The 13,965-nt window shown below is 39.3% G+C and overlaps 1 protein-coding gene across 3 annotated transcripts in view; it reads left to right on the top strand.

Moving 5' to 3' along the window:
- Nucleotides 1–13,965, top strand: part of dock10 (dedicator of cytokinesis 10) — a 73,908-nt gene that overhangs the window by 25,331 nt on the left and 34,612 nt on the right. The window lies entirely within an intron of this gene.

The following is a 13,965-nucleotide window of genomic DNA, read 5'->3' as shown; positions in this document are numbered from 1 at the left end:
CCAAAATCCACTCATTAGAAATAGATTAAAAAAGCTTTTGGTCTGTGTGTTTGAATTAGTCATCTTATTAAAAAAATAAATAACAGTATGTTTAATGAGAGTGATACTAAATAATAAATGTATCAGTAAATGTTATTCATACACCTTCCAGGCGAATGTTGTGTTGTGTTTGAAGAGGTTTTGTAACATTTCATTAGACAATAATTCAGTGAGTCGGGTTGTTCGATATTTGAAGAAAAAGTCAAATGTCAGTAAACCTGATAAAGACCTGTTTGTTGAAAATATGATTTGAACCAATGTGAAGCTGAGCCTAAAGGTTCTGAAATGATTGTCATCATTTAAAAATGTTTCCAGTTTATGACCGGCTTAAAAGTCATTTCTCAACATTCCTGGAAAAGCTCTTTTCTGACCATGAAACCAGTGTCATAAATATCTAGAAAAACCTACATCCCTCCAGCTCTCCATCCAAGCATGACACTCTGTCTCCTCTGCCATACATATGGTGGTCAGGCCAGGCTGCAAATACTCCAGTTTCCCCTCAGCCACTGTCACTCCTCTTCATACTGAACTTTATCTTGAGTGACTTTCAATATTGTGTCAGACATTAACAAAACAAATTGGGAGATATGTGTCCATTTGCTGTGAAACCAGAGCTGTTTGTGGTTTTCAAAATGGTCCTCACACAGCTCAATGGACAGACTGGAAAAAAGAAGTGTGTGTGTGTGTGTGTGTGTTTGGGGGGGGGGGGGGGTATTTTGGAGGAAGGCAAGAAAGATGCTCATTGAACCACTAACTCAACACATCAACTTGCCACTTAAGAAGTAGCAATGCTATTTTTTCATGAAATTAGTGGCTTCTCTTAGAAGTGAGTCCCCATCAGTTCCACTGTGTCTCTTACCAGACCATGTATTGCTATAATGATGTAAAGCAGATGGCTTCTGTCTGGGTTCTGTTCCTCTGTGCTGTCTCAGCAGCTGTCTCTGTCCCTCTCTCTCTCCCTTTCTGTCTCACTCTCTTAAGCCCTATCAGTCTCTCACACTATGTATCTTCTTCCAAACTCCCTCTCTGTTTTTGTCACACTTTCTCACATTTTTCCTTTTACACAATAACGTGCTCTTGAATCTGTCTAACAAACTAAGAATGACACTGACCAGCTTGTATACATGATGTGCAAAGTGGGGAAACATCATTTGTCTTTCTTTTTAAGCTATCTGTCTTAATAGCATGCCATCTTATATTTATTTTCTTATTTTCTCTTCTAACTAATTTAGAGCTCCCCTTCTCTCTTAAACATCAACACCCACTCTTCTTCACCCCTGCTAAGAGGGAGGGATGGAGGGAGAAACAGAGGGAGTGTGGGACTTGTGTAGAGATGATAAAGTGGATGTTTAATAGGCTGAGAAGGAAGAAAGAAGAGAGCAGGGGAGAGCCAGAGTCAAAAATAAAGGAGTTTTCTGCTGTTTGATGAGCTGAGAAAGCTATAGAGGAGGGGAAGAGAGAGCAGAATGGAGGGATGGAGCCAGCTGAGGCAGCTGGTGTAGAACAGAGGGAGGAAAAGAGTCAAAGAAGAGGAGGATGCAACTGCTGCCTCTTAGTCCTGCAGACATTAAATAGACTTAGATGAGTGCATTCCTAAGAGTGTATTTATTATTTTCTGTTACAGATACAAAACCTCAAAACAGAAATTAAATTAAACATGCAACAGGCTAATGGTTTACCTAGTATCCTAGTAACCTTAAGGGTCATGTTGTTGTTTTATTATCTTATGGATATTGCAGTTATAGTCCTAAGACAACCCACAAATTACATTCAAGACATTACAAGACAAAAATGATTGCTCAGAGTAAAACAGCAGTCTTTGCAAGGAAGACCTTTGCATGTCACACTTTTGCATTCGACCTGAGTTACATCAAACTTGACTATGTGAAACTGCCTTCACACTTTAACCTCAGCACTTGCTACTGACCAAAATGTTTGGGTGGCAGGGGTGGCAGTCTAAGAAGAGACACCCAGACCCCCATATCCTCCAGCTCAACTGGGGGTGGGGGGGCACACACCAGGGCATTACCAAACCAGCTTAGAGACATAATTTCGCAGCCATGTCCTGGGTCTGCCATAACACCTCACTTAGGAGCTGTCCAGAAGGCATCCTGGTGTCTTTCCCTGTAGGTTTGTATTTCTGTGCCCAAGTTTTCAGACACATATGTACCTGAAAGTACAGTACTATGCAAAAGTCTTGAGCCACCCCTCAGTACCTCTGCCAAGGAGCTTATGCGTGTATCATTCTGTCTGTAAATACAATAGCTCAAAAAGTTTTGAATGAATTCTCATAAAACTTTGTAGGGGTGTAGAGTGGGGTCATATTTATTGATCGAAAATTGAAAAAAGCCTTGTAACTTAGAAACTACGATTGTGGTGTGGTGTGTATTGTCAACATATAGAAAGTAACATATAAAGACTTAAAGTATGTCGCATTTGACCTCTGACCTCTCCTTCAAGGTCAATACATTGATCTGAAGGTCAAAGTGATAAAAATGCTATATAGAGCTGTTTAAAACTGTTTCTTCTTCAAGGTCATTTGAGGTCAAACTTTCATAAAATGTCTTATCTTTAAAACAATGCTTAAAATTCTGCTGCCTTTGTTGGTTTTGGCAACATTTAGGAAAAGATTCTATTATATGGGGATACTAAATATCAATACTAAATTTCAAATCTGTATTTAATAGGTTCAACTTTCTTTCAAGTTGAACCTAAAATGTGTTTTATCTTTAAAGAAAGTATTGTCAAGAGAAAGAGAATGAGCTGCCTAGTTAGTGAGAAATATACTGAAATATACTGTAGTATCATAAGATCAAGTTAATGAGTTTGTATAATTCTAATGAGCAGGAAGGTCAATATTTGGAAGTTGGCTGCCTGTTGCATGGTGGATCAGAATCTGACTGTACTTTTCTCTGTTCATAATTCCATCAATTTTGACAAGATCCCCAACATCACTGGCTGAAATGTAGCCCCAAACCATGACAGAGCCTCCACCGTGTTTTACAGACAGCTGTAGACACCCACTCTTGTACCTCTCTCCTGACCTCCTCTGTTTATATTGACAGTGATTTGAATGCAGAATTTTCCAGTTTGGATTCATCACTCCACAATGGCCCCTTTACAGCGACTCTTCCACTGAGTCCATTTGTGATGAGGCATCTCTCAACTGGATTTTTCCTATTTCTTCAGGACATGACTTTCCAAAACTGAATACTGTTTATCTGCTGCAGACAGTGTTTTTAGGCCTGCTACTTGTTTTTTGTGTTCCACATGTCACACATTGCCAAGTTTTTGGCTAATAGCTCTTTGGGAATCACCTTGTTGGTGCAAAAATACTGTTTAATGCCTGCCAAGCTGTGTTGTCTTTGGCAACTGAAGAAATGGGAAAAACTATGCTTTTTTCACAACAGGCTGGTAGTCACAGAGTGTCTAAAGATACAGTTTAAAATAGGATCTTCGCTAAGTTGTCTGTTATAGACACAACACTGACTTGAGTTAGGTGCCTATTTTATGCTTGAATGATTTATAGGTCAGTGTCAAGTGGCTTAACAAACACTAAAACATTCCTCTGAAAATAGTAAGGTACAAGGACTGGACTGAATATGAGTGAAAAAAGCAGCCAGTGTCCAAAGAAAAACTTTGAAAAACCTTCAGGAAGCCCAGAGAACTATTGTTTAGCACGACTTAAAAAAAAAAATGACAAAAAAGTCAAAACATAAATAAATGAGGGTTGGCTCAAGACTTTTGCACCGTATTGTAAACCTAGAATTTGCAGTGCCAATAGCATGAAAGATTGTTATTACAAAATCAATATCAGTGTGTTGGTGTTGGAAGGTTTCTTATATTATTACTTAAGATATGGTGTAAAGTCATCTGGGAAAGCACTTTGTACATGGTCATTTGCTCTTTCAGGACTTCCATAATTACCTCCATGCATCAAGTAACAATCCTGCAAAACCATAATAGTGGATTCCTGTGTAACACACCTAAGCAAATACATATGTTTATATGTCATCAAAATATGTTTCCTCTTTAAAGATCTCTGTTCTGCTATTAGGTTTGAACTGGGGAAGTCAGTGTGCGTGGGTGTGTGGCTTTGTCTGTGTAAGAGCAAATGTAGACAAATTGTTTCTTGGCATTCATCTAAGGGTGTCATGCATTTCAGCATATCAGAGATTACCTCAGTATGTTTCTATATCCCTGCATGTTTCTGTGTGCACTGGCTTTCAGATAGTCTCGTGTAAGGATCCAGACTAGCTTTACAGCAGGAAGTTAATGGTTTGCATGGTTTTTCATATCTGCGTGTTTTTGTGTGAGCAGCTGTTGTATAACTGATCAATTTAGGGAGAAGAAGATAAGATACTGAGAGTTTGACTTTGATTATATGTGACTGTGTTACACAGTTTAACTGTAAAAAGGGACTCCCCAATTGTATCTGTTGTATCAGTTAAACCAGCGGTTTTCAATGAGCTGTCCCATATCGAAAGTTTAAGTGTGACGTTTAGAAAAAGGACAACCTGGTTGGTGGATGTCTTATTTGCGGGGGATTTTCTGACTTTTTATGCGCGCAAGCGCCTGTGTGTGTGTGTCTGTGTGTGTGTGTGTGTGTTGGACATCAAACATCAACTTCCTCTCCATCCACGTGTGCTGACACAAGCTCATAAACCTACTGTGTGTTACTTCCACTTCTAAAAGCGCACATGCCCACGTTTGTTAGCATTTGTGTTTTGTATAGTTCACTTTTAGTCTTTTTAGTATTTTTTTTTCTTTTTTCATTCAGTACTGTAAACTGTGCACAGAATTCTGCTAACAATGAGCTTCAGGAGCAAAATCACCTTCAGGAAGAAAATAAAGAGCAAACGAGTGCGATCGGATTTCAACCGGCTGAGTATTGTATGTATCTGTTTTGCTCTGTGTCGCATTCGTGCTTTAGTCTCACTCTGTATTTGATGTCAAGAATTTCTGTTCAGTAACGTACACTAGCTTTTATCGTTGTCTTAAGTGTGACGTTTACACATTTAATGATTATAGACCACCGTTCTGTCTTCTTATTAGGTGCTTTATACTTCCACGCTGTTTATGAAGATTATTGTCTTCTTCATTTTTTCTGGTTTTGAAGATTTGTTTGTTTTATTTGGGTGTATCAGACTCTGACAGGAAAAGGCAGTTAGAAGAGAACATATAGTATTAAATGGTGCATGCATTAGCTGAACTTATGTTACATTACCATATCTAATACATGTCAGCTGTGGAGGGGAAAACCAGACTTTGCCTTTTTGCTTCATATTTATTGCAAAAAACAATGCTGTTTGGCTATATAACTCTAGATAATCACCAGAACTCTAGGTCTGGATGGAGTATAAAGCATGCTGATCTTTAATGCTGTCCAAGAGTGAATATGAAAAGTATGAAGTGTGTGTCATTTAGAGGAGTACCGAGACAAAGGATTGTTGTAAGGGAAGGATCACCCTTTAAGAGAGTTACTCTCTCGCCTTCTTCTACATGTGCTCCATCTTGATTGTTTGCTAAGGGGCCTGTTCTGACTGTTGAGGCACTGTAGCTGTGCTGGGTGAAAGCCCCAGTCTGCATTATATGCATGTAAACCAAACCAGAGCTCATTACTTCCTCTGTCTTCCTGACCACAGCCTCTCCTGCTCTCACTTTGCTGCTGTTGCTGCTCTGTTACTGTTCTCTAAATGACAGAAGCAATTTACTCTCGTGTAAAGCATGTGTAAACGCTGGTTATGTGACTGACCAGTTACATAATCCTTCAACATACTTCTAAATCCCTTTGAAAAAAGTGAACGTTAGACTGTGATGAACTGCTTTGTATTGGTGTGGTGGTTAAAATGATGTAAAAAAGTTATGTGAAGGACTGAGAACGCATGTAGAAGAGACGGTTGAGTGGCTGGTCTTGTATGTGGCGTTGTGATAATCAGGCTTATAGTAATGTCAGTTTATTGTGAACTTATTACTATTTAGTTTTGATATACAGAAAAATTCCAGCTGTTTATTTCCTGGTCTGGTTTAGTCACCTGAATGGTTTTTGTTGTTGGTTTCCTCCTTTTTAAAAAAAGTTGATTCAAAAATCAGTCTTCACATTTAGTATGAATTGTTTAGCAGGGTGTGCCAAAGGCTCACTTCACCAACATGCTACTTCCTCTAAAATGTTTTTAGGTCCTAATGATGTCATGACACAACACAGGAAATGTCACGTTTGGGGCTATTTTTCACTTTGCAGGCTGGTAAATTTGTGTGTTGGTTATAAAGATTTGGATCTGTATGTTCCATGAAGTGTGGTTTGTGTTCATGAATAACACAACCACACTTCATCTTTGCCTCCCTCGGCCCCGTCAGCTATGAAAGTATGAAATATAATATTAAAAATAACTTTAATTAGGACAAATCACTACTGATCTAAATGTGATTCCTAAATTACAGCACTTCAGATTTTGATGCTTTGGTTTAAGGAATGTAAAACAATTTTAACAAGAACAACATTTTGATGTGTTGCATTATTCAGAAATAATATACATTACTCTGCAAAAGTCTTGAGCCACCCCTCATTTCTTTGTATTTTCCTTCCAAGGAGCCAGACCTTGTTGTAATTTCTTAAAGTTGTCTTGAACAATAGTTCTCCCAGTTTTTCTTTGGGCATTAACTGCTTTTTCATTCATTTTCAGTCCAGCCCTTGTACCTAACTACCTTCAGAGGAATGTTTTTGTGTTTGGTTAGCCACTTAACACTGACCTAGCTTAAAAAGGGCACCTAATTCAGTGAACCAGTGTTGTGTCTACACATAACAGACAGCTCAGCAAAGAAGCATTTTTAAATTGTCTTTAGGCACTTTTTGACTAGCAGCCTTTTGCAAAAACAAGTAATTTGGTTTCTTTAGATGAAGCTGTTAAAAATGCCAAAGATAACACAGTTTGACAGGGATAAAATAGTATTTTTGGACCAGCAAGGTAAATCACTAAGAGTTATTAGCTAAATCCTTGCATATCTCAGCACGGTTTGCAGTGTGTCCTTAAAAAAATAGAGGAAACTGAACAAATGGAAGACAAATTAAGTTTCAGGCCTAAAAACTATCTACAGCAGATGAGCAGTATCTGAAAGTCACATCCTTAAGAAATAGGAAAAAAATCCAGCAAAGACCAGGGAGATGCATCTAACCGTTCAGTTGATCCATCTCTTGTTTACTGAAGCCTCATTGGAAATGGTCTTAGTGGAATTGTAGTGGTCAAGAAGCCATTCTTAAGGAAGGGAAACAGGGAGAAAAGGCTGAGGTATGCCACATTACACAAGAACTGGACTGAAAATCAATGAATATGCATGTCAGTATGTACAGAGGATGTCAGGAGAGAGGTACAACTGTGTACAGCCCTCTGCAAAACACAGTGGAGGCTCTGTCATGGTTTGAGGTTGCATTTCAGCCAGTTATGTTGGGGATGTCATCAAAATTGATGGAATTATGAACACATAAAAGTACAGTCAGATTTTAAACAACCATGCAGTACCATCTGGAAGACATCTTTTTGGCAACAGGTTCATTTTTCAGCATGACAATGATCCAACACACTCCCAATGAATAATAACATACCTGCATAGAAAAACACACAGTGGAACTCTGTCAGTCATGGATTCAGACCCGTGTGTTTAATCAGATGCATAGAACTTAATGGCTGAAAAGTCTTACAATTTTGCTTCCATGCAGTGATCTGTAAACGTGTGCAGCGATCTGTATGTGTGTTGAGAGTTGTCTGTAAATCAAGGGTTCATTAACTCCGAGCTCAGGCTGTGTCTCTCGTTCAGTACTTACCACCAGGGTGTGGATTAAATGGTAAGTGGACTGGTTTTTATTTAGCACTTTTAAGTTCTATCTAACATTCACGCTCCTACAAACACATCAGAGAGCAACTTTGGGGTTCAGTGTCTTGCTCAAGGATACTTTGGCATGCAGACTGGAGCAGCTAGGGCTCGAACCACCAACCATCTGATTAGCAGATGACTTGCTATACCTCCTGAGCTACAGCCAGCAAAAGATCAGCTTGCAGTAATTTCCTTTAACTAACTTGTTACCAGACTTTAATACTAAATAAATAATAAAAACTGTGACTTGTGTTAATAATATATTTCCTTTCTTTCTCACTAACTAGCGTCATCCTGTCTTCTGGCTCCCCATTCCTCACTACCTGTGTTCTGTGTGAATAATGTTTTTAAATGTTGACCTAAGTGTGTGATGCCTGAGAATAGAAGTCTCACATTTTTATCAGACTCTGAAGAGCATATGATGAACCTGCTGCAGTTACCCCTAACAAGCTGAGTGTGAAGGCAATCTTCTCCCTAGACCTATCAGACTACTTGACCATTAGCGAAATTAAAGTTAACCCAGCTTAGCCAGTGTCATTACTACCTGTAACACAGTTAATCTTCAAAGAGTCTGATCTTATAAGATGAGGACTGTGCAGGCAAATTTGGATCTCAGGGCTGAATTTCTGGTGTAGTTCCTGTAGAAAAAATATTCAGTAATATTATCAGTAATAGTGTCAGGGAATGTTTTTAATGTTTTTCTGAAATGTGCTTTAAATGTACAACATAGTACAACATAAATTGTGAAGTTGCTGTTGATTATGACAAACTCATATAATGTGAGAGTGGGACCCCTCATCATTTTCTCTTACCATTTGTTATTAGGTTTGCATAAAATCACTTATCTTGGTGCAGCACTTAAGGTCATGTTCACAGCATTAATCTGGAGATCTGGAGGAGATACTGAACAAATAATTAGAGTACGTCAATATTTATAATGATAAAGATCAAATTTTTACTTTATATTAAGTTCTAATACCTGTCAAAACTCTCTAAGGCTGCTAAAGCACTCATGAGTTAGAGTACTCATAATTTATGTCTTTGAAACTTTTCTGATAATAGTAGGGGTTTAAATTCCAGACTCTTACTTGTAATGGAGCATTATCTTGGTATACTATTAATTTTACTTAAGCAAATAAAGTCATCTGTCACTGCTGACAGAGACTGTTCCAGATAAGCATCCCTCCTTATCTACTTTGACTCTCTGGGCTTGGGTTACAGAGGCATTTGTACACAATTATTCTGCTTGTTTTGTAAATCCTTTTGTGTCATCCATTCTTACCATCAACCACATCTGAACATTTTTCAGCCTGACTCTAGATTCTGAATATGTATTTACTAGATAATTTGGCTGTCACTTGGTGTTGGCTCTCACTGCGGTATTGTATCACTTCCTGTTCCTGTTTCGGAGCACAGTGTTTTGCTGTCTGTTAGCTGTTATATCTGTATAACTCGATTTATCTGGATAATAACATATTTTAGTGTAATCTTCACCTACTTTAAATAGCATACTCTTTGCTGAATCACCTGTATTCACATTATTTGTTTTTAGAAATTCGCTAGCTTAGCTCAGCTAGTAGCTTAGCCCTTAGCCGACTCACTACCAGCATGGCTTCTTCTCCTGTCTCTCCTGCACTTTCCTGCTCTGGGTGTCACATGTTTAGTTACTCATTGGCCTCCTTTAGCAGTAACGGTACTTGTAATAAATGTAGTCTGTTTGTAGCTCTGGAGGCCAGGCTTTCTGTATTGGAGACTCGGCTCCGCACCCTGAAAAATCCTGTATCTAGCCAGGCCCCTGTAGCGGGTGCGGACCATGGTAGCTTAGCCGCCGTTAGCCCCCCCCCCCAGCAGATCCCGAGCAGCAGGGAAAACAGGCCAGCTGGGTGACGGTAGGGAGGAAGCGTAGTCCTAAGCAGAAGCCCCGGGTACACCACAACCTGTTCACGTCTCTAACCGTTTTTCTCCACTCGGCGACACACCCGCCGAGGAACAAACTCTGGTTATTGGCGACTCTGTTTTGAGAAACGTGAAGCTAGAGACACCGGCGACCATAGTCAAATGTCTTCCAGGGGCCAGAGCAGGCGACATTCATGGAAATTTGAAACTGCTGGCTAAGGCTAATCGTAGATTTGGTAAGATCGTTATTCACGTCGGCAGTAATGACACCCGGTTACGCCAATCGGAGGTCACTAAAATTAATATTGACTCGGTGTGTAACTTTGCAAAAACAATGTCGGACTCTGTAGTTTTCTCTGGGCCCCTCCCCAATCAGACCAGGAGCGACATGTTTAGCCGCATGTTCTCCTTGAATCGCTGGCTGAGTGGTGTCCAAAAAATGACGTGGGCTTCATAGATAATTGGCAAAGTTTCTGGGGAAAACCTGGTCTTGTTAGGAGAGACGGCATCCATCCCACTTTGGATGGAGCAGCTCTCATTTCTAGAAATATGGCCAAATTTATTAACCCTAAAACCTGACTACCCAGGGTTGAGACCAGGAAGCAGAGTTGCAGTCTTACACGCCTCTCTGCAGCTTCTCTCCTCCTGCCATCCCCCCAAAACCCCATCCCCATAGAGTCGGTGCCTGCTCCCAGACCACCAAAAAAACAAAGCTAAAATCAGCAAAAAGCTATTTAAGCATAAAAATTCAAAAACAATAAATAATACAGCTTCATCAACTGCACCAAAGAATAAAACAATTAAATGTGGATTGTTAAACATTAGGTCTCTCTCTTCCAAGTCCCTATTAGTAAATGATTTAATAATTGATCAACGTATTGATTTATTCTGCCTTACAGAAACCTGGTTACAGCAGGATGAATATGTTAGTTTAAATGAATCAACACCCCCGAGTCACAGTAACTGTCAGAATGCTCGAAGCACAGGTCGAGGAGGAGGAGCAGCAGCAATCTTCAATTCCAGCTTATTAATTAATCAAAGACCCAGACAAAGATTTCATTCTTTTGAAAGCCTGACTCTTAGTCTTGTCCATCCTAATTGGGAAAATCAAAAACCTGTTTTATTTGTTATATCTATCGTCCACCTGGTCCTTACTCAGAGTTTCTGTCTGATTTCTCAGACTTTTTATCTGATTTAGTGCTCAGTTCAGATAAAATAATTATAGTGGGTGAGTTTAACATCCATGTAGATGCTGAGAATGACAGCCTCAACACTGCATTTAATCTATTGTTAGATTCAATTGGCTTCTCTCAAAATTTAAAGGAGCCCACCCACCACTTTAATCATACTCTGGATCTTGTCCTAACATATGGCATAGAAACTGAAGACTTAACAGTATTCCCTGAAAGCCCCCTCCTGTCTGATCATTTCTTAGTAACATTTACATTTACTTTAATGGATTACACAGCAGTGGGGAATAAGTTTTATTACAGTAGAGGTCTTTCTGAAAGTGCTGTAACTAAGTTTAAGGATCTAATTCCTTCATTATTATGCTCTTCAGTGCCATGTGCCAACACAGTGCAGAGCAGCTACCTAAACTCTGCTCCCAGTAAGGGTCGATTATCTCGTCAATAGTTTTACATCCTCACTGCGTATGACTTTGGATACTGTGGCTCCTCTGAAAAGGAAAGCTTCAAATCAGAGGTGCCTGACTCCGTGGTATAATTCACAAACGCACAGCTTAAAGCAGATATCCCATAAGCTGGAGAGGGAATGGCATCTCACTAAATTAGAAGATGCTCATTTAGCCTGGAAAAAGAGTTTGTTGCTCTATAAAAAAGCCCTCCGTAAAGCTAGGACATCTTACTACTCGTCATTAATTGAAGAAAATAAGAACAACCCCAGGTTTCTTTTCAGCACTGTAGCCAGGCTGACAAAGAGTCAGAGCTCTGTAGAGCCGAGTATTCCTTTCACTTTAACTAGTAGTGACTTCATGGATTTCTTTACAAATAAAATTTTAGACATTAGAGAAAAAATTATTCATCTCAAAGATTATTCTTCATTTTCGGCTGCTTTCAGCACTGCTGGTATTTGTTTAGACTCTTTCGCTCCAGTTGATCTTTCAGAGTTAACTTCAATAGTTACTTCCTCCAAACCAGCAACATGTTTATTAGATCCCATTCCTACTAGACTGTTCAAAGAAGTCTTTCCAATTATTGATGCTTCAATCTTAAAAATGATCAATCAGTCTTTATTAGTTGGCTATGTACCACAGACCTTCGAGGTGGCTGTAATTAAACCTCTACTTAAAAAGCCATCACTTGACCCAGCTGTCTTAGCTAATTATAGGCCAATCTCCAACCTTCCTTTTCTCTCAAAGATTCTTGAAAGAGTAGTTGTAAAACAGCTAACTGATCATCTGCAGAGGAACGGTTTATTTGAAGAGTTTCAGTCAGGTTTCAGAATTCATCACAGTACAGAAACAGCATTAGTGAAGGTTACAAATGATCAAATGATCACTGCAGTGGTTTGAATCATATTTATCTAATAGACTCCAATTTGTTCATGTAAATGGGGAGTCTTCTTCAGACAGTAAGGTTAATTATGGAGTTCCACAGGGTTCTGTGCTAGGACCAATTTTATTTACATTATACATGCTTCCCTTAGGCAGTATTATTAGAAAGCACTGCATCAGTTTTCATTGTTATGCAGATGATACTCAGCTTTACCTGTCAATGAAGCCAGATGACACACATCAATTAATTAAACTGCAGGAATGTCTTAAAGACATTAAGTCCTGGATGACCTCTAATTTGCTGCTTCTAAATTCAGATAAAACTGAAATTCTTGTTCTCGGCCCCAAAATCTTAGAAACATGGTGTCTAACCAGATACTTACTCTGGATGTCACTACTTTGGCCTCCAGTAACACTGTGAGAAATCTTGGAGTCATTTTTGACCAGGATATGTCCTTCAATGCACATATTAAACAAATATGTAGGACCGCTTTTTTGCATTTGCGCAATATTTCTAAAATTAGAAACATCCTTTCTCAGAGTGATGCTGAAAAGCTAATTCATGCATTTATTACTTCTAGGGTGGACTATTGTAATTCATTATTATCAGGCTGTTCTAAAAGCTCCCTGAAAAGCCTTCAGCTGATCCAAAATGCTGCAGCTAGAGTACTGACAGCGACTAGAAAGAGAGAGCATATTTCTCCCATATTGGCTTCTCTTCATTGGCTCCCTGTTAAATCTAGAATAGAATTTAAAATTCTTCTCCTCACATACAAGGTCTTGAATAGTCAGGCCCCATCTTATCTCAAAGACCTCATAGTACCATATCACCCCAATAGAGCACTTCGCTCTCAGACTGCTGGCTTACTTGTGGTTCCTAGGATACTTAAGAGTAGAATGGGAGGCAGAGCCTTCAGCTTTCAGGCCCCTCTTCTGTGGAACCAGCTTCCAGCTTGGATTTGGGAGACAGACACCCTCTCTATTTTTAAGATTAGGCTTAAAACTTTCCTTTATGATAAAGCTTATAGTTAGGGCTGGATCAGGTGACCCTGAACCATCCCTTAGTTATGCTGCTATAGGCCTAGTCTGCTGGGGGGTTCACATAATGCACTCTTTCTTCTCATTCACCTTATTTACTTTGTTTATACTCCACTCTGCATTTAATCATTAATTGATATTAATCTCTGGATCTCTTCCACAGCATGTCTTTTCTCTCCCCTCAGCCCAACCGGTCGTGGCAGATGACTGCCCCTCCCTGAGCCTGGTTCTGCTGGAGGTTTCTTCCTGTTAAAAGGGAGTTTTTCCTTTCCACTGTCGCCAAGTGCTGCTCATAGGGTGTCGTTTTGACTGTTGGGTTTTCTCTGTATTATTGTAGGGTCTTTACCCACAATACAAAGCGCCTTGAGGCGACTGTTTGTTGTGATTTGGCACCATATAAATAAAATTGAATTGAATTATTATTATTATTATTTGTGCCATTGCCTTATTTCACCTATATGATAAGCCAGAGCTGTGCAGGCTCAAAGCTAAGTCAAATTATCTGCAATATCCTGCATTAAGGTTATCCTTTGTGTTTCAGGCACATCACTCTGTCTTCCAGTTAGTTATCAAATCTTCCAGAGACTCACACACAGTGAAATTTTTAG

Source organism: Archocentrus centrarchus, chromosome 13 (assembly GCF_007364275.1).
Source record: "Archocentrus centrarchus isolate MPI-CPG fArcCen1 chromosome 13, fArcCen1, whole genome shotgun sequence".
Classification (NCBI taxonomy): Eukaryota; Metazoa; Chordata; class Actinopteri; order Cichliformes; family Cichlidae; genus Archocentrus; species Archocentrus centrarchus.
The sequence above is the reverse complement of the archived record's forward strand: the minus strand, read 5'-3'. Positions and strand labels throughout refer to the sequence as shown.